This window comes from Sus scrofa, unplaced genomic scaffold, assembly GCF_000003025.6.
Source record: "Sus scrofa isolate TJ Tabasco breed Duroc unplaced genomic scaffold, Sscrofa11.1 Contig91, whole genome shotgun sequence".
Lineage (NCBI taxonomy): Eukaryota > Metazoa > Chordata > Mammalia > Artiodactyla > Suidae > Sus > Sus scrofa.
The window spans coordinates 1-19,883 of NW_018085347.1; the positions used below are offsets into that span (position 1 = coordinate 1).

The 19,883-nt window shown below is 56.2% G+C and overlaps 1 long non-coding RNA gene across 1 annotated transcript; it reads left to right on the forward strand.

The window, feature by feature from the left end:
• LOC110259154 lies at window positions 1-18,680 on the forward strand. Its single transcript, XR_002341351.1, has 4 exons — window positions 1-32; window positions 1,619-1,818; window positions 2,554-2,578; window positions 18,643-18,680. It is a non-coding gene; the product is annotated as an uncharacterized LOC110259154 (long non-coding RNA).
• Window positions 18,681-19,883: the final 1,203 nt, after the last annotated feature.

A 19,883-nucleotide genomic window follows, 5' to 3' on the forward strand; every position in this document is an offset into this window, starting at 1 on the left:
CACCGACTGCCGCCAGGATGAGGAGGCTGCAGGTAGGGAAGAGCACGCAGCTGGGATCCAGGGGGAGAGGGTTCCTGGGAGCAGCTGGGTTCCACCTGCTGCCGGGAGAGGGCGGAAGGGGGCTAGGACTTGGGTGGGTGGCCTACTGAGCGGAACTCCGCTGTGGTGTTTTCCCCTCTGAAGTTGCTAAGCCGAAGACGACTTGGGTCCCTGGTCTTTGTTGTGCTGTGTTTGGATTCGTGTCTCCTTCCTTTGAGAGGGAGAATGGCTTTTCCCTCCCGAAGCGCTCCTTCCAGCTCTTGTCTCTGGCCATGGTGCCAGCTTGCTTTGTGGGTCGCACCCTGAGGGTCCTGTGCACAAGAGCTGTTGACTTAGTTTCCTTTGTTGCCCTTGAGGGCCCTGGTGTGGTGGGACGCAACCCTCTCCTAGGCCCTTGACCCTGGAGACCAAGTTTGCCTGTGAGTGTCAGGTGGCGGGTGAGAAGGCAGGTCTCTCCCTCTGCACGTTTGGGATTTCTGGCCTCCCTGTCCTGGTGTGTCCTGGCGTGTGTGTCCTGAGGGAAGGGGCGTTCCCAGAGTTGGATGAGTTGAAGGAGACGGCCTTGGAGTAGGCGTGGTTAACGAATCCGACCTGGAACCATGAGATTGCGGGTTCGATCCCTGGCCTCCTCGCTCAGTGGGTTAAGGATCCGGTGATGCCGTGAGCTGTGGTGTAGGTGGCAGATGGGGCTGGGATCCTGCCTTGCTGTGGCTCTGGCGTAAGCCGGCAGCTACAGCGCCGATGAGACCCCTAGCCTGGGAACCTCCATATGCCATGGGTGTGGCCCTAAGGAAGCGACAAGGATGACAAGAAAAAAAAATGGTGAAATCAGGCACACAGCAACAGAGATAGCGTGCAGTTCAACACATAGGCGGCAAGTAGACTAGGCAGACTGTCAGAGCTGGAACGGAGAGATGGCTAAGACCTGGCAGCAGGGCTGAAGGGGGAGTCAGTCATTCCTGCATGGGTGCAGAGGTCCTGTGAGTCACGACGAGAAAGGTTGAGAAAGGTTGTTAGGGACAGTGGTGCAAAGTACGTAGCATCGGGAAGGCCTGCTCTCCCTCCCCCTGCCTGAGTCTCCTATTGCCAAAGTATTCCAAAGAGAAGTATTACGTGTCTAAGAAGAGAAAAGAGGTGACGCATTGGGAGGATGGAGCGTGAACACAGGAGCACCCTGTGGGAAGAGTAGGGAAGCGGAAATGATCTCCTGCCATTTCAGCAGATGGAGGAATGGGGCCGGAGGTGAAAATGGGCAGGAGGACTCGGGAGGCTCTCTGGTGGCAGCAGAGCCGGCATGCTCGTGTTGGCCATTTCTCAGCTGGGGAATCCGCCACGGAGAGGTTCCCTTTAGCAAGAGAGGCAGAGGCTCCCTTTCTCAGGTCTTTCAGGGTGCTGTCTGCCTTCCTTCGAGACGTTTCCCCAGGAGGATGGGCCAAGAGGAGCTCCGTCCGTGCCTCATCCCGCCCCCGCCCCCAGCCCCAGCCCTCGACTCCCAGCCCCTGTCCAGTCAGGTGAGGCGCCCAGAGTACCTCGTGAGCAGCACCACCGCCTTGCTGACAGTGACTTGTGTGTCCCCCAGGAACTCACGACGACGATGTTGTGGAGGCCGGTGGGAGTGAGAAGACTGAGGCAAAGCCCCGGGCTGGGGGACATGAGGACGAGGCGGCCCCAGTACCTGAGGTGGAGGTGGAGGAGGAGGCGGGCCAGCCCCGTGAAAATGGCCAGGAGGAGTCCTTAGCCATCGCCTGGGCTGAGCCGGAAGACGAGCCTGGCCCCAAGGTAAGCTCACCTTTCTTGATGTGAGGTTGGAAAAGGTGCCTCCTTTCTTCTTGGATGTACCTCCTTCAGAAATGGAAATCTGAGAAAGTCCACTGTAGATGATATATGCAGATTGCTGTGCGGAGGACTGTTGAGTCCAAGTTTGGTACCAAGCAGTAGCTCCTTCCCGGGGCATTTGCAAAAGGGACCGCATCAGTTCCCAAGTGTGCAGTAGGGAGCATATGTCTTTGAAGAAGCCGGAATGTTGTTTTGTCTTGTTTGTCTTTTTTTGCCTTTTCTAGGGCCCCTCCCGCGGCATATGGAGATGAGGTTCCCAGGCTAGGGGTCTGATCGGAGCTGTAGCCACCGGCCTACGCCAGAGCCACAGCAACGTGGGATCCGAGCCTCGTCTGCCACCTACACCACAGCTCAGGGCAGCGCCGGATACTTCACCCACTGAGCAAGGCCAGGGATCGAACCCGCAACCTCATGGTTCTTGGTCCGATTCGTTAACCACTGTGCCACGATGGGAAGGCCAAAGAAGCCTGAATGTTTGTTAAATGTACGAGGACTTGGGAGATCTTCCATGAAAAGCTGGCGCCTTTTCCAAAGGGGTCTTCGCCGTGTTCTTTTGGGGAAACGGACTCAACGCTGCCTTCTGTCTGCGTGCCTGCGGTCCCCAACGGCAGGAAGACCTGTGGCCGCAGTGCAGAGGATGCTGTGACACTCACCGTGTTTTCTCTTGTCTCATCACAGGTGGACGGGGCGGACGATGAAATCTGTGAGTATTCTGGAGCCCGGCTCTGCTGAGGAGAAGTCCAGGTGTTGAGGAAATGGGGGGGGGGGCCGCGAGGGAGGCGGGGTGGGGGGGCTCTCCTGCTCCTTTGGTTGCAGAGACACCCTGATTCTGGGTTCCTCCTGGGAATGAGGGTGAAGGATGGGGTGAAAGAGACGGACTTCCCAAGAAGGGCCACCCCAGGTTCTGGTTGAGGGCCTGTGGTGTGATTGGCAATCAGTGTATGAGTGGGTGTGTGCTGTGGGAGCCTGTTTTGTGTGGCTTAGCACCACACAGCTGTCCAGCTTCAATTGAGGAGTCTCACGATGACCGCAGGCTAACCGTCCATTCCTCGTTCTGCCCGCACCGGCTGGAGCAAGGGTTTGGGGAAAGGCATTGTTCCTCTGTGGTCTTTCTTTTCCTTTTCGCTTCCCTCTCTGCCTTTGTGTGGACTTTGATACCGTTGTTCAAAACACGTGCCAGGGACTCGAGCCCTTCAGGCTGTGAGTGTCCCGAGGAGTGTTGTGAACGCTGTGCTCCACCCGCACCTCCTGCCCACTCTGGCAGCCACCCTCCAGCCTCTGCTCAGGAGTGGTGTGTCAGACACTTTGATGCGCATGACATCAGAGAGTCTTTGTCCTTCTGTGCCTGACTTGCTTCGCTTGAAATGCTGTCCTCCAGCGAGTTCCTGTCGAGGCTCAGTGGTCATGAAACCCGACTGGTACTCTGAGGACGCGGGTTCGACCCTTGGCTTGCTCAGTGGGGAAGAATCAGCGTTGCGGTGAGCTGCCTGTCGGCAGAGGTCCCAGACGCGGCTGTATCCAGCTTTGCTGCAGCTGGGGTGTAGGCCGTGGCTACAGCTCTTGATTTGCCGCCTCTCCTGGGAATTTCCGTATGCCGCGGGGGCCGCCCTCAAACCCGAGGACGAATCGATCAGTAATGTCCTCCAGTTCTCTGTGCACTGCATGCAGTGGGTAGGTTTCTGTGGGCTGTATCCATCCCGTTGTCCTTCTCAGTCTGTGTGCCCGTGGGCACTGGGGCTCTGTTTCTGTGGGCTCTCGGTGTGATGTGCGCTGCCGGGATCCTGGGGATGGGGCGTCTCTTTACCCGACACCGATGGTTCTTCCTTTAGATGTCCACGCAGCAGTGGGACTGCGGGGTCCCGTGCTAGGTCCGTGGGCAGCTTTCCTGAGGACCTGCCATAGTAGTTTCCTGTCCTGGCTGGGCCAGCTGAACCTTCCCGCCCACAGGTAGATGAAGTCCCAGGTAGTCACATCTTCCCAGACGACCTGTCACGCTTGAAAAACACTCGCGTCCTACGAGGAGGAGGTGATAGTCGTTGTGCCTTGCTTTGCCTTGCCGTTGTGGTGGGTGACTTTGGGAAACGTTTCCGTGTGTGTGCTTGCTCTGTTGTCTTCTTGGGACGGAGGCGGTCTCCCAGGCTTCCGCTCACCTACACCTGAGTTATTTTGCCTTTTGGGTCAATTGATTTGGCGTTTTTCCCACAGATTCTGGACATGAGCCCTGTTCCAATGTAAGGTTTGCAGATAGGCGTCTTCTGCGGGTTGTCTTTCCATTTCAGTGGCTCGTCAGACACTGTCCTTTCGTTTGTCTCTGTGTTCATTGAGGTGCCGTGTGTTTCATTTTCTGCCGTGTAGCAACATTCCCCAGGCGTGTTGGTGGCATAAACACAGGTTCCTTTTGACTGTTATCGTCCGTCCACGGTCGATTCAGGAGATGGGATCCAGTTCCCCGTGCGCTGCAGCAGGAGGGACCTCGTCGTCGCTCCATTTCTCAATGCCGTAGTTGGCATCGACTCCCCCCAAACGCCCAGTCCGTGCCTTCACGAAAGCCACAAGTCTGTTCTCTGTGTCCGTGGGTTTGTGGACAGGGTCCTTTGTGCCATGGTTTAGACTCAATCTAAGTGAGATCTCTCTCTTTGTCACGTACTTCGCTTTGTATGAGAATGTCTCGATCCAGCTATGGTTTTGAATGGCATTGTTTCTTCTTGGATTTTCTGGCTGAGTCGTGAATTCCCTCGTGTATGTGGACCACATGTCGTGATCCATCCCCTGTGCTGTGGACATGAGTGGCGTCCCTGTCCTGGCTGTTGTGGTTGCCCATACACACAAGGGCATGTTCCTTTCTGGTCGTGTGTGGTACTTCCAGGCGCTCGCCGGCTTGCTGGCCATGGTGCTGGTTCCGTTTTGGGGCCCCTCCGTGGGCCCGTAGGGACGGTGACGTCGCACCGGCGTGTGGGGGGCTTTCTCCAGCCGTGTCTGGACCGAACAGAGCTGCGGCACGCTGGATCTTACCCCCGGCGAGGCCAGGTAGCCCGCAAGCTCGTGTCCTGGATGTTTCGCTGCGCCCACGCACGGGAACTCCTGGCTTGTTTCTTTGCTGTTGCTGTTGAGGTGTATGAGTTTTCTTTATGTGTGCTTTGGAGAGGAACCTCACGGGCAGGGGTGCCCGTCTCCTCAGTGTTTCTGTAGAGCTGCTGTCCACAGCGTGGCAGCCGCTGTCCAGAGGAGCCATTTATGCTTCATTGAATTCAGCCAGTAGTTAGTCTGCCTCTGGCAGTGAACAGAAGAAAGCAGCCAAGGGTTCACTCCCCCGAGCCAGCACGCAAGGGTGTCCGTGCAGCTGGACTTTCAGGTGTGTCACGCTGGGGCTGAGGCCTCCGGAGGGACTCCTAGAAGGGAGGCGTGCGTGTAAAGCGCCATCCCTCAGCAGCCCACGATCTCGACGGTTTGCCACTGTGGCCAGTGTTTTATTGATGCTTCTGAGGCCATAGAGCACGCACGGGAAGTTCTGAGCACACGGAGGACAAGCCAGGGCGGTGCTGTGTGGCCGCAGTCAACCCTAAGTAGGGTCCGAGTGGGGACGGTCGCTAACACCTCGATTCCTCATGTCTGTGTTTCTGCAGCTGGAGCTTGGAGAGTGTGTGTGAGAGCGACCTCGCTGACAGCAACCTCGCAGAAAGTGATCGAGGTAAGAACAGCTCTCAGGTAGGAGCCAGTGGGAGAGGGTTCCCGGGACACTTGGGTTAGGCCTGCTGCTTGGAGGGTGGGGCGGGTGAGTGTGCAATTGCAAAAGAGAAAGAAATTGGTGTAAAATGTTCGTCGCCTATGTTCCTAAGGAGGGGAGCAGGTATGAGATGCCCGAATGTTGGCATCTGTGCTCACGTTGTGTTGGCGGGCCTCAGTCCCTGGAGCAGGGGAAGGCCTGGGCACCTGGAGGAAAACCCGGGTGATGCTGTGTGACCCGCCGTCACCTCGGGGAAGCCGGAAACGGGAGGCCACTCCTTCTCACGCCTCGCTTCCCGCGGTGTGTTTCTACAGACTCGGTGGCGGAGCGCACCGACTGCCGCCAGGATGAGGAGGCTGCAGGTAGGGAAGAGCACGCAGCTGGATCCAGGGGAGAGGGTTCCTGGGAGCAGCTGGGTTCCACCTGCTGCCGGGAGAGGCGGAAGGGGGCTAGGACTTGGGTGGGTGGCCTACTGAGCGGAACTCCGCTGTGGTGTTTTCCCCTCTGAAGTTGCTAAGCCGAAGACGACTTGGGTCCCTGGTCTTTGTTGTGCTGTGTTTGGATTCGTGTCTCCTTCCTTTGAGAGGAGAATGGCTTTCCCTCCCGAAGCGGCTCCTTCCAGCTCTTGTCTCTGGCCATGGTGCCAGCTTGCTTTGTGGGTCGCACCCTGAGGGTCCTGTGCACAAGAGCTGTTGACTTAGTTTCCTTTGTTGCCCTTGAGGGCCCTGGTGTGGTGGACGCAACCCTCTCCTAGCCCTTGACCTGGAGACCAAGTTTGCCTGGTGAGTGTCAGGTGGCGGGTGAGAAGGCAGGTCTCTCCCTCTGCACGTTGGGATTTCTGGCCTCCCTGTCCTGGTGTGTCCTCGCGGTGTGTCCTGAGGGAAGGGCGTTCCCAGAGTTGGATGCCCAGACCTGGGACGTGAGGCGCAGAGAGATCTACGTCCCCTTCCCTGGCATTTTTTTCTTCTACAGGGGATGTGAGGGTTCCCTAGTGTCCTATAGGTTAAGGGTCCAGTGTTGGATCCCTGCTGTGGTGCAGATTCAAGCCCTGGGCTGGGAACTTCAGCATGCCCTGGAGTGGTGAAAATCAGTCAGTCGATCAGTCAGTGGGATTGACCTCAGACCATTCTGCATTGTCATTATCTTGGTTGTCTCCGCTCCCAAGAGGCATTTTCACACAACCTGTGTGGGAGGTAACGTTGGAAGTGCACCCAAGAGCAAGATCTCTCTAAGTAGAACTTGGATGCTGGAGCTCTGCTGGCAGTGGGATTGTGGCATTGAGGGCTTGCTGGGAGTCAGCTGTTGTCATTCCCTGTGGTCTTCTGCAATCAGTATATCACTCGTTCTCTCTGTTGTCATGTATTTTCCAGACTGTTGCTTGGGCAAAGAATCGTGCTCAAAAGTCTGAGACAAGTTTGTCCTCTGCGGCTTGGCTAGAATAATTCCCGGTGGCCACACAACAGGGTGCACCTTGCCACTGAGCCAGATGAAGGTACTGTGGACCTGACTCAGTACATTCAGGCATGACAATGATTCTAGTTCATTCAGTGTTCAAATTTCCGAACAAACTCTACACATGCTAAGCCATGTCTTTCTTTTACTGCATTTGATGGAAATTCAAATGAACTAACTTGGAGTTCCTGTCGTGCGCAGTGGTTAACGAATCCGACTAGGAACCATGAGGTTGCGAGTTTGATCTCTGGCCTTGCTCAGTGGTTAAGGATCCGGGGTTGCCGTGAGCTGTGGTGTAGGTCGCAGATGCGGTTCGGATCCCGAGTTGCAGTGGCTCTGGCGTAGGCTAGTGGCTACAACTCTGATTACCCCTGTCCTGGGAACCTCCGTGTGCCAAGGGAAGCGGGCCTAGAAAAGGCAAAAATGGCCAAACCAAGCAAGCAAGCAACCAACCCAAAAAGCAAATGAATAACTCCGTTGGTAATTCACAACCATGGAAATAATGATTCATTAAACTCAACATTTGGTTCCTGTTAAAAGCAAAGTGACCTCACTCACGTTTTGACGTTCGCTGATATTTGATGTTTTCTAGTTGTACTAGATCCCTCCACGGAACCACATTTCCCAATTGGAAAACAATACTAACGTGATTTAGAACAACAAGATCATTACTAAGAGGAAATGGTAACAGTATCACAGAAAGCTCCCCTAACCATTCCTCCAGTTTCCACCAGTGACAACGTCCGGCACTGAATGGGAACTCGTGGGTACACTGAGCGGCAAAAGGGTCATACAGTTTTAATTAATGAAAAGTTCCCCCGTATACATTCAGGTTCATTTTTTGTGCTGTGACGTTAGTGAGGTTGGACACACGCGCAATATTACGAGTCCCCAGGATGTTACCACAGAGACCGTGTACACTCTCATTTGTAGCAGCGCGTTATTCCTAACAGCCAAAAGGTAACCAATCCCAAGGACAGGAAGAGATCAGGGAGAGATCAAATGCGATATGTACCCCGAAGAGAACAGTGTTGCACCAGAAACAAAATTAAACTATTAGATAGGTTATCACATGGGGATCCAAAATAAAACACTGTTTAACAGTAGTACGAGTTCCCATCGTGGCATGCAGAGTGAGTCCGACCTGGAACCATGAGATTGCGGGTTCGATCCCTGGCCTCCTCGCTCAGGGGTTAAGGATCCGGTGATGCCGTGAGCTGTGGTGTAGGTGGCAGATGGGGCTGGGATCCTGCCCTGCTGTGGCTCTGCGTAAGCCAGCTACAGCGCCGATGAACCCCTAGCCTGGAACCTCATATGCCATGGTGTGCCCTAAGAAGCGACAATGACAGAAAAAAAAATGGTAAATCAGGCGCACAGCACAGAATGTGCAATTCAACCATAGCGCAAGAGACTAGCGACTGTCAGACTGGACGGGAGATGCTAGACCTGCAGCGGGTGAAGGGAGTCCAGTCACCTCCGCATGGGTGCAGAGTCCTGTGAGTCACGACGAGAAAGGTTGAGAAAGGTTGTTAGGACAAGGCGTGCAAATACGTAGCATCGGGAAGGCCTGCTCTCCCTCCCTGCCTGAGTCTCCTATTGCCAAAGTTATTCCAAAGAGAAGTATTACGTGTCTAAGAAGAGAAAAGAGGTGACGCATTGGGGAGGATGAGCGTTGAACACAGGAGTGCACCTGTGGGAAGAGTAGGGAAGGGAAATGATCTCCTGCCATTCAGCCAGAGTGGAGAATGGGGCCGAGGTGAAAATGGGCAGGGAGACTCGGGAGGCTCTCTGGTGGCAGCCAGACCGGCATGCTCGTGTGCCATTTCTCAGCTGGGGGAATCCGCCACGGAGAGTTCCCTTAGCAAGAAGGCAGAGGCTCCCTTTCTCAGGTCTTTCAGGTGCTGTCTGCCTTCCTCAGAACGTTTCCCAGGAGGATGGGCCAAGAGAGCTCCGTCCGCCTCATCCCGCCCCCGCCCCAGCCCCAGCCCTCGACTCCAGCCCCTGTCGTCCAGGTGAGGCGCCAGAGTACCTCGTGAGCAGCACCACCGCCTTGCTGACCAGTGACTTGTGTGTCCCCCTAGCAACGCACGCCGATGATGTTGTGGAGGCCGGGGGAGTGAGAGACCGAGCCAAAGCCCCGGCTGCGGGGACATGAGGACGAGGCGCCCAGTACCTGAGGGTGCGGAGGGAGGAGGAGCGGCGAGCCACCTTGAAAATGGCCAGAGGAATCCCCAGCCATCGCCCGGCTGAGCCGGGGAAGACGCCTGGCCCAAGTAAGCTCACCTTTCTTGATGTGAGGTTGGAAAAGTGCCTCTTTCTTCTTGGATGTACCTCCTTCAGAAATGGGAAAAATCGAGAAGAGTCCACTTAGTATGATATATGCAGATTGCTGTCGGAGGACGTTGAGTCCAAGTTTCGGTACCAAGCAGTAGCTCTTCCCAGGGCATTTGCAAAGGACCGCATCAGTTCCCAAGTGTCAGTAGGAGCATATGTCTTTGAAGAAGCCGAATGTTGTTTTGTCTGTTTGTCTTTTTTTGCCTTTTCTAGGCCCCTCCCGCGGCATATGGAGATGAGTTCCAGGTAGGGTCTGATCGGATCTGTACCACCGGCCTACGCCAGAGCCACAGCAACGTGGAATCCGAGCCTCGTCTGCCACCTACACCACAGCTCAGGGCATGCGCCGGGATACTTCACCCACTGAGCAAGGCCAGGATCGAACCCGCAACCTCATGGTTCTTGTCCGATTCGTTAACCACTGTGCCACGATGGGAACGCCAAAGAAGCCTGAATGTTTGTTAAATGTACGAGACTTGGGAGATCTTCCATGAAAGCTAGGCGCCTTTTCCAAAGGGGGTCTTCGCCGTGTTCTTTTGGGGAAACGGACTCAACGCTGCCTTCTGTCTGCTGTGCCTGCGGTCCCCAACGGCAGGAAGACCTGTGGCCGCAGTGCAGAGATGCTGGACACTCACCGTGTTTTCTCTTGTCTCATCACAGGTGACGGGGCGGACGATGAAATCTGTGAGTATTCTGATGACCGGCTCTGCTGAGGAGAGTCCAGGGTTGAGGAAATGGGGGGGGGCCCGCGAGGGAGCGGGGTGGGGCTCCCTGCTCCTTTGGTTGCAGAGACACCCTGATTCTGGGTTCCTCCTAGGGAATTGAGGTGAAGGATGGGGTTGAAAGAGACGGACTTCCCAAGAAGGCCACCCCAGGTTCTAGGTCCCTGACGAAAAGGAGGCTCTTTGTATGGCGTGGGTAGGTGTCGGGGACACTGGGCGGGGGTGGGGGAAGGTGGTGCGTGTGAGGGTCCTGCTGGTGTGATTGGCATCAGTGTGAGTGGTGTTGTGCTGTGGGAGCCGTTTGTGGCCTTAGCACCACACAGCTGTCCAGCTTCTTAATTGAGGAGTCTCACGATGACCGCAGCTAACCGTCCATTCCTCGTTCTGCCCGCACCGGCTAGGAGCAAGGTTTGGGGGAAAGGCATTGCTTCCTCTGTTGGTCTTCTTTTCCTTTTCCGTTCCCTCTCTGCCTTTGTGACTTTGATACCGTGTATTCAAACACGTGCCAGGACTCGACCCCTCAGGCTGTGAGTGATCCCGAGAGTTGTGAACGCTGTGCTCCACCCGCACCTCCTGCCCACTCTGGAGCAGCCACCTTCCAGCCTCTGCTCAGGAGTGGTGTTGTCAGACACTTGATGCGCAGACATCAGAGAGTCTTTGTCCTTCTGTGCTCTGACTTGCTTCGCTTGAAATGCTGTCTCCAGCGAGTTCCTGTCGAGGCTCATTGTCATGAAACCCGACTGTATCTCTGAGGACGCGGGTTCGACCCTTGGCCTTGCTCAGTGGGGGAAAGAATCCAGCGTTGCGGTGAGCTGCCTCGGCAGAGGTCCCAGACGCCTGGTATCCAGCTTTGCTGCAGTGGGGTAGGCCTGGCTACACTCTGATTTGCCGCCTCTCCTGGAATTTCCGCTATGCCCGGGCGCCCTCAACCCGAGACAACGATCATAATGTCCTCCAGTTCTCTGTGCACTGCTGCAGTGGTAGGGTTCTGTGGGCTGTATCCATCGTTGTTTCTCAGTCTGTGTGCCCGGGGCACTGGGGCTGTTTTGTGGGCTCTGTGTGTGTGGCTGCGGGATCTGGGATGGCGGGTCTCTTTACCGACACGATGTTTTCCTTTAGATGTCCACGCAGGTGCTCGGTTCCCTCTAGTCCGTGGAGCTTTCCTGAACCTCCATAGTTTCCGTCTGCTGGCCAGCTGACCTCCCCCCACAGCTAGAGAAGTCCCAGGTAGTCATCTTCCCGACCTGTTCACGCTTGAAACCTCCGTCCTACGAGGAGGGAGGTGTAGCTCTTGTGCCTTTGCTTTGCCTTGCCGTTGTGGGGGTGACTTTGGGAAACGTTCCGTGTGTGTGCTGTGTCTGTTGTCTTCTTGGACGGAGGCGGTCTCCCAGGCTTTCCGCTCACCTACACCTGAGTTATTTGCCTTTTGGTCAATTGATTTGGCGTTGTTCCCACAGATTCTGGACATGAGCCCCTGTTCCAAATGTAAGGTTTGCAATAGCGTCTTCTGCGGTTGTCTTTCCATTCAGTGGCTCGTCAACACTGTCCTTCTGTTTGTCTCTGTGTTCATTAGGTGCCTTTGTTTCATTTTCTGCCGTGTAGCAACATTCCCCAGGCGTGTGTGTGCATAAACACAGTTCCTTTTGGACTGTTATCGTCCGTCCCGGTCAATTCAGGAGATGGGATCCAGTTCCCCGTGCGCTGCAGCAGGAGGACCTCGTCGTCGCTCCATTCTCATGCCGTATTGGCATCGACTCCCCCCAAACGCCCATCCGTGCCCTTCACGAAAGCCACAAGTCTTTCTCTGTGTCCGTGGGTTTTGTGGACAGGGTCCTTTGTGCCATGGTTTAGACTCCACATCTAAGTGAGATCTCCTCTTTGTCACGTACTTCGCTTTGTATGAGATGTCTCGATCCAGCCCTATGGTTTGAATGGCATTGGTTTCTTCTTGGTTTTCTGGCTGAGTCGTGAATTCCCTCGTGTATGTGGACCACATGGTCGTGATCCATCCCGTGCCTGTGGACATGAGTGGCGGTCCCTGTCCTGGCTGTTGTGATGGTGCCGCCATACACACACAGGGGCATGTGTCTCTTTCCTGGATACGTGGTGTCTGGTATCTTCAGGGCGCTCGCTCGGCTTGCTGGGTCGCATGCTGTGCTGCGTTCCGTTTGGGGAGCCCCTCCGTCGTGCCTTCGTAGTGGTTTGTACCGGTGTACGTTCGCACCGGCAGTGCTGGGGGGAGGCCTTTGCTCCAGCCGTGTCTGCGACCGACACCAGAGCTCGGCGGAACGCTGGATCCTTAACCCCCTCGCGAGGACCAGGGATCAGTCCCCGCAAGGCTCGTGCGTTCCTGGTCGGATTTGTTTCCGCTGCGCCCCGACGGAATCCTGGCTGTTTCTTGCTGTTGCTGTTGAGGTTATGAGTTTTCTTTATGTGTGCTTTGGAGAGAACCTCACGGCAGGGTGCCCGTCTTCCCAGTGTTTCTGTAGAGCTGCTTGTCCACAGCGTGGCAGCCGCTGTCCAAGAGAGCCATTTAGCTTCATTGAATTCAGCCAGTAGTTAGGTCTGCCTCTGGCAGTAACAGAAAAAGCAGCCAAGGGTTTCAACTCCCCCGAGCCAGCACGCAAGGGTGTCCGTGCAGCTGGACTTTCAGGTGTGTCACGCTGGGGCTGAGGCCTCCGGAGGGACTCCTAGAAGGAGGCGTGCGTGTAAAGCGCCATCCGCTCAGCAGCCCACGATTCTCGGACGGTTGCCACTGTGGCCAGTGTTTTATTGATGCTTCTGAGGCCAATAGACACCGCACGGGGAAGTTCTGAGCACACGGAGGACAAGCCAGGGCCGGTGCTGTGTGGCCGCAGTCAACCCTAAGTAGGGTCCGGTAGTGGGGGACGGTCGCTAACACCTCGATTCCTCATGTCTGTGTTTCTGCAGCTTGGAGCTTGAGAGAGTGTGTTGAGAGCGACCTCGCTGACAGCAACCTCGCAGAAAGTGATCGAAGGTAAGAACAGCTCTCAGTAGGAGCCAGTGGTAGAGGCTTCCCCTGACACTTGGAACTTAGGCCTTGTCTGCTGGAGAGGTGGGGCGGTGAGTGTCCAATTGCAAAGAGAAAGAAAATTGGTGTAAAGATGTTCGTCGCCTATGTTCCTAAGGAGGGGGAAGCAGTATGAGATGCCCGAATGTTGGCATCTGTGCTCACGTTGTGTTGGCGGCCTCAAGTCCCTGGAGCAGAGGAAGCCTGGCACCTGGAGGAAAAACCCGGTGGTGATGCTGTTGACCCGCCCGTCACCTCGGGGAACCAGGGGAAACCGGAGGCCACTCCTTCTCACGCCTCGCTTCCCCGCAGGTCTTTTTTCTACAGACTCCGGGGTGGCGGGAGCGCCACCGACTGCCGCCAGGATTGAGGAGGCTGCAAGTAGGGAAAGAGCACGCAGCTGGATCCAGGGGAGAGGGTTCCTGGGAGCAAGCTGGTTCCAACCTGCTGCCGGAGAGGGCGGAAGGGGCTAGGACTTGGGTGGGTGGCCTACTGAAGCGGAAAACTCCGCTGTGGTGTTTTCCCCTCTGAAGTTGCTAAGCCGAAGACGACTTGGGTCCCTGGTCTTTGTTGCTGTGTTTGGATTCGTGTCTCCCTTCCTTTGAGGAGAGAATGGCTTTTCCTCCCGAAGCCGCTCCTTCCAGCTCTTGTCTCTGGCCATGTGCCAGCTTGCTTTGTGGGTCGCACCCTGAGGTCCTGTGCACAAGAGCTGTTGACTTAGTTTCCTTTGTTGCCCTTGAGGCCCTGGTTGGGTGGACGCAACCCTCTCCTAGGCCCTTGACCCTGGAGACCAAGTTTGCCTGGTGAGGTCAGTGGTGGGTGAGAAGGCAGGTCTCTCCCTCTGCACGTTTGGAAATTTCTGGCCTCCCTTCCTTGGTTGTCCTCGCGGTGTGGGCTGAGGAAGGGCGTTCCCAAGTTGGATGAGTTGAAGGAGACGTCCTTGGAGTAGCGTGGTTAACGAATCCGACCTGAACCATGAATTGCGGGTTCGATCCCTGGCCTCCTCGCTCAGTGGGTTAAGGATCCGGGTGATGCCGTGAGCTGTGTGTAGGTGGCAGATGGGGCTGATCCTGCCTTGCTGTGGCTCTGGCGTACAGCCGGCAGCTACAGCGCCGATGAGACCCCTAGCCTGGAACCTCCATATGCCATGGGTGTAGCCCTAAGGAAGCGACAAGGATGACAAGAAAAAAAAATGGTGAAATCAGGCAGCACAGCAACAGGATAGCCGTGCAGTTCAACACATAGCGGCAAGTAGACTAGGCAGACGTGTCAGAGCTGGAACGGAGAGATGGCTAAGACCTGGCAGCAGGGCTGAAGGGGGAGTCAGTCATCCTGCCAGGTGCAGAGTCCTGTGAGTCACGACGAGAAAAGTTGGAAAGTTGTTAGGGACAGTGGTGCAAAAGTACGTAGCATCGGGAAGGCCTGCTCTCCCTCCCCCTGCCTGAGTCTCCTATTGCCAAAGTATTCCAAAGAGAAGTATTACTGTATCTAAGAAGAAAAAGATGTGACGCATTGGGAGATGGAGCGTGTGAACACAGGAGCACCCTGTGGAAGAGTAGGGAAGCGGAAATGATCTCCTGCCATTTCAGCAAGATGGAAGAATGGCCGGAGTGTTGAAAATGGCAGGAGGAACTCGGGAGGCTCTCTGGTGCAGCAGAGCCGGCATGCTCGTTGGCCATTCTCAGCTGGGGAATCCGCCACGAGAGTTCCCTTTAGCTAAAGAGAGGCAAGAGGCTCCCTTTCTCAGGTCTTTCAAGGTGCTGTCTGCCTTCCTTCGAGACGTTTCCCCAGGAGGATGGGCCAAGAGGAGCTCCGTCCGTGCCTCATCCCGCCCCCGCCCCCAGCCCCAGCCCTCGACTCCCAGCCCCTTCCAGTCAGGTGAGGCGCCCAGAGACGCGTCGTGAGCAGCACCACGCCTTGCTGACAGTGACTTGTGGTCCCCCAGAACTCACGACGACATGTTGTGGAGGCCGGTGGGATGAGAAGACTGAGGCAAAGCCCCGGGCTGGGGACATGAGGACGAGGCGGCCCAGTACCTGAGGTGGAGGTGGAGGAGAGCGGGCCAGCCCCGTGAAAATGCCAGAGGATCCCCAGCCATCCCTGGCTGACCGGAAACGAGCCTGGCCCCAAGTAAGCTCACCTTTCTTGATGTGAGGTTGGAAAAGATGGCCCTCTTTCTTCTTGGATGTACCTCCTTCAGAAATGAAATCTGAGAAAGTCCACTGTAGATGATATATGCAGATTGCTGTGCGGAGGACTGTTGAGTTCCAAGTTGGTACCAAGCAGTAGCTCCTTCCCCAGGGCATTGCAAAAAGGGACCGCATTCAGTTCCCAAGTGTGCAAGTAGGAGCATATGTCTTGAAGAAGCCGAATGTTGTTTTGTCTTGTTGTCTTTTTTTGCCTTTTCTAGGCCCCTCCCGCGCATTATGGAATGAGGTTCCCAGGCTAGGGTCTGATCGACTGTAGCCACCGGCCTACCCAGAGCCACAGCAACGTGGATATCCGAGCCTCGTCTGCCACCTACACCACAGCTCAGGGCAGCGCCGGATACTTCACCCACTGAGCAAGCCAGGGATCGAACCCGCAACCTCATGTTCTTGGTCCGATTCGTTTAACCACTGTGCCACGATGGAACGCCAAAGAAGCCTGAAAGTTTGTTAAATGTATGAGACTTGGAATCTTCCATGAAAAGCTGGCGCCTTTTCAAAGGGGTCTTCGCCGTGTTCTTTGGGAAAACGGACTCAACGCTGCCTTCTGTCTGCGTGCCTGCGTCCCCAACGGCAGAAGACCTGTGGCCGCAGTGCAGAGGAGTCTGTGGACACTCACCGTGTTTTCTCTTGTCTCATCACAGGGTGGACGGGCGAACGATGAAATCTGTGAGTATTCTGGAGCCCGGCTCTGCTGAGGAGAAGTCCAAGTGTGAGAAATGGGGGGGCCCGGGAGGGAGGCGGGGTGGGGGGCTCTCCTGCTCCTTTGGTTGCAGAGCACCCTGATTCTGGGTCCCCTGGGAATGAGGTGAAGGATGGGGTGAAAAGACGACTCCAAGAAGGCCACCCCAGGTTCTAGGGTCCCTGACGAAAGGAGGCCTTTATGGCGTGGGGTAAGTGTCGGGGACACGCCGGGGGGTGAGGTGGTGCGTGTGAGGCCTGCTGGTATTGCAATCAGTAGTGGTGCGTGGGAACTGTTGTGGCTTAGCACCACACACTGTCCAGCTTCTATTGAGATCTCCACGATGACCGCAGGCTAACCGTCCATTCCCTCGTTCTGCCCGCACCGGCTGGGAGCAAGGTTTGGGGAAAGGCATTGCTTCCTCTGTTGTCTTTCTTTTCCTTTTCGCTTCCCTCTCTGCCTTGTGTGGACTTGATACCGTTTTCAAACACGTGCCAGGACTCGAGCCCCTTCAGGCTGTGAGTGTCCCGAGGATGTTGTGAACGCTGTGCTCCACCCGCACCTCCTGCCCACTCTGGGCAGCCACCCTTCCAGCCTCTGCTCAGGAGTGTGGGTCAGACACTTGATGCGCATGACATCAGAGAGTCTTGTCCTTCCTGTGCCTGACTTGCTCGCTGAAATGCTGTCCTCCAGCGAGTTCCTGTCGAGGCTCCAGTGTCATGAACCCGACTGGTATCTCTGAGGACGCGGTTCGACCCTTGGCCTGCTCAGTGGGCGGCAGAGGTCCCAGACGCGGCTGGTATCCAGCTTTGCTCGGCTGGGTGTAGGCCGGTGGCTACAGCTCTGATTTGCCGCCTCTCCTGGAATTTCCGTTTATGCCGCGGGGGCCGCCCTCAAACCCCGAGACGAATCGATCAGTAATGTCCTCCATTCTCTGTCACTGCTGCATGGTAGTTTCTTCTGTTCCATCCGTTTCTTTCTATTGTTGCCCTGCATGGGCTCTGTTTCTGTTGGGCTCTTTGGTGGCGCTGCGGGATCCTGGGATGGGCGGGCTCTTTACCCGACGACCGATGGTTCTCCTTTAGATGTCCACGCAGCAGTGGAGCGGGGGTCCCGTGCGGTCCGTGGGACTTCCTGAGGACCTGCCATAGGTTTCCCGTCTGGGCCAGCTGACCTTCCCCCCACACGTAGAGAAGGTCCCAGGTAGTCACATCTTCCCAGAACGACCTGTTCACGCTTGAAAACACTCCACGTCCCTACCAGGAGGAGGTATAGCTCGTTGTGCCTTTGCTTTGCCTTGCCGTTGTGGTGGGTGACTTTGGGAAAACGTTCCGTGTTGTGCTGCTGTCTGTTGTCTTCATTGGACGAGGCGGTCTCCCAGGCTTCTCTGCTCACCTCACACCTGATTATTTGCCTTTTGGGTTCAATTGATTTGGCGTTGTTCCCACAGATTCGGACATGAAGCCCCTGTTTCCAAAGTAAGGTTGCAGAGATAGCGTCTTCTGCGCGTTGTCTTCCATTAGTGCTCGGTCAGACACTGTCCTTTCTGTTTGTCTCTGTGTTCATGAGGCCGTGTGTCATTTTCTGCCGTGTAGCAACATCCCAGGCGGGTGTGGTGCATAAACACAGTTCCCTTTTGGACTGTATCGTCCGCCGGTCGATTTCAGAGATGGATCCAGTTCCCCGTCGCTGCAGCAGGAGACCTCGCGTCGTCCATTCTAATGCCTGTTGCATCTACCCCCCAAACGCCCAGTCCGTCCCTCACGAAAGCCACAAGTCTGTTCTCTGTGTCTGTTTTGTGGAAGGGTCCTTTGTGCCATGGTTTAACTCCACATAAGTATCTTCTTGTTCACGTACTTCGCTTTGTATGAAATGTCTCGATCCAGCCCTATGGTTTTGAAGGCATGGTTTCTTCTTGATTTCTGGCTGGTCGTGATTCCCTCGTGTATGTGACCACATGGTCGTGATCCATCCCTGCCTGTGGACATGAGGTGGCGTCCCTGTCCTGGCTGTGAGTTGCCGCCAACACACACGGCATGTTTTCTTTCCTGGTACGTGTGTCGGGTATCTTCCAGGGCGCCGCTCGGCTCTGGTCCATGCTGTGCTGCGTTCCGTTTGGGAGGCCCCTCCGTGTGGCCTTCCAGGTAGTGGTTGACGCGTGTCGTTCCCCACCGGCAGTAGCTGGGGGAGGCTTGCTCCATGCCGTTGTCTGCGATACCGGAACACCAGGGCGCGGGCAAGCATTGTTTCCTAACCCCCTCGGCTGTAGGCCAGGGCAGCCCCCGCAAGCTCGTGATTCCCGGTTAGGATTGCTGCTGCGCCCGGACCCCCGACGGAATCCTGGCTTTTCTTTAGGCTGAGGCCTCCGGAGGGACTCCTAGAAGGGAGGCGTGCGTGTAAAGCGCCATCCCTCAGCAGCCCACGACCTCGGACGGTTTGCCACTGTGGCCAGTGTTTTATTGATGCTTCTGAGGCCATAGAGCACGCACGGGGAAGTTCTGAGCACACGGAGGACAAGCCAGGGCGGTGCTGTGTGGCCGCAGTCAACCCTAAGTAGGGGTCCGAGTGGGGGACGGTCGCTAACACCTCGATTCCTCATGTCTGTGTTTCTGCAGCTTGGAGCTTGGAGAGTGTGTGTGAGAGCGACCTCGCTGACAGCAACCTCGCAGAAAGTGATCGAGGTAAGAACAGCTCTCAGGTAGGAGCCAGTGGGAGAGGGTTCCCGGGACACTTGGGTTAGGCCTGCTGCTTGGAGGGTGGGGCGGGTGAGTGTGCAATTGCAAAAGAGAAAGAAATTGGTGTAAAGATGTTCGTCGCCTATGTTCCTAAGGAGGGGGAGCAGGTATGAGATGCCCGAATGTTGGCATCTGTGCTCACGTTGTGTTGGCGGGCCTCAGTCCCTGGAGCAGAGGGAAGGCCTGGGCACCTGGAGGAAAAACCCGGGTGATGCTGTGTGACCCGCCGTCACCTCGGGGAAGCCGGGGAAACGGGAGGGCCACTCCTTCTCACGCCTCGCTTCCCCGCGGTGTGTTTCTACAGACTCGGTGGCGGAGCGCACCGACTGCCGCCAGGATGAGGAGGCTGCAGGTAGGGAAGAGCACGCAGCTGGGATCCAGGGGGAGAGGGTTCCTGGGAGCAGCTGGGTTCCACCTGCTGCCGGGAGAGGGCGGAAGGGGGCTAGGACTTGGGTGGGTGGCCTACTGAGCGGAACTCCGCTGTGGTGTTTTCCCCTCTGAAGTTGCTAAGCCGAAGACGACTTGGGTCCCTGGTCTTTGTTGTGCTGTGTTTGGATTCGTGTCTCCTTCCTTTGAGAGGGAGAATGGCTTTTCCCTCCCGAAGCGCTCCTTCCAGCTCTTGTCTCTGGCCATGGTGCCAGCTTGCTTTGTGGGTCGCACCCTGAGGGTCCTGTGCACAAGAGCTGTTGACTTAGTTTCCTTTGTTGCCCTTGAGGGCCCTGGTGTGGTGGGACGCAACCCTCTCCTAGGCCCTTGACCCTGGAGACCAAGTTTGCCTGGTGAGTGTCAGGTGGCGGGTGAGAAGGCAGGTCTCTCCCTCTGCACGTTTGGGATTTCTGGCCTCCCTGTCCTGGTGTGTCCTGGCGGTGTGTCCTGAGGGAAGGGGCGTTCCCAGAGTTGGATGAGTTGAAGGAGACGGCCTTGGAGTAGGCGTGGTTAACGAATCCGACCTGGAACCATGAGATTGCGGGTTCGATCCCTGGCCTCCTCGCTCAGTGGGTTAAGGATCCGGTGATGCCGTGAGCTGTGGTGTAGGTGGCAGATGGGGCTGGGATCCTGCCTTGCTGTGGCTCTGGCGTAAGCCGGCAGCTACAGCGCCGATGAGACCCCTAGCCTGGGAA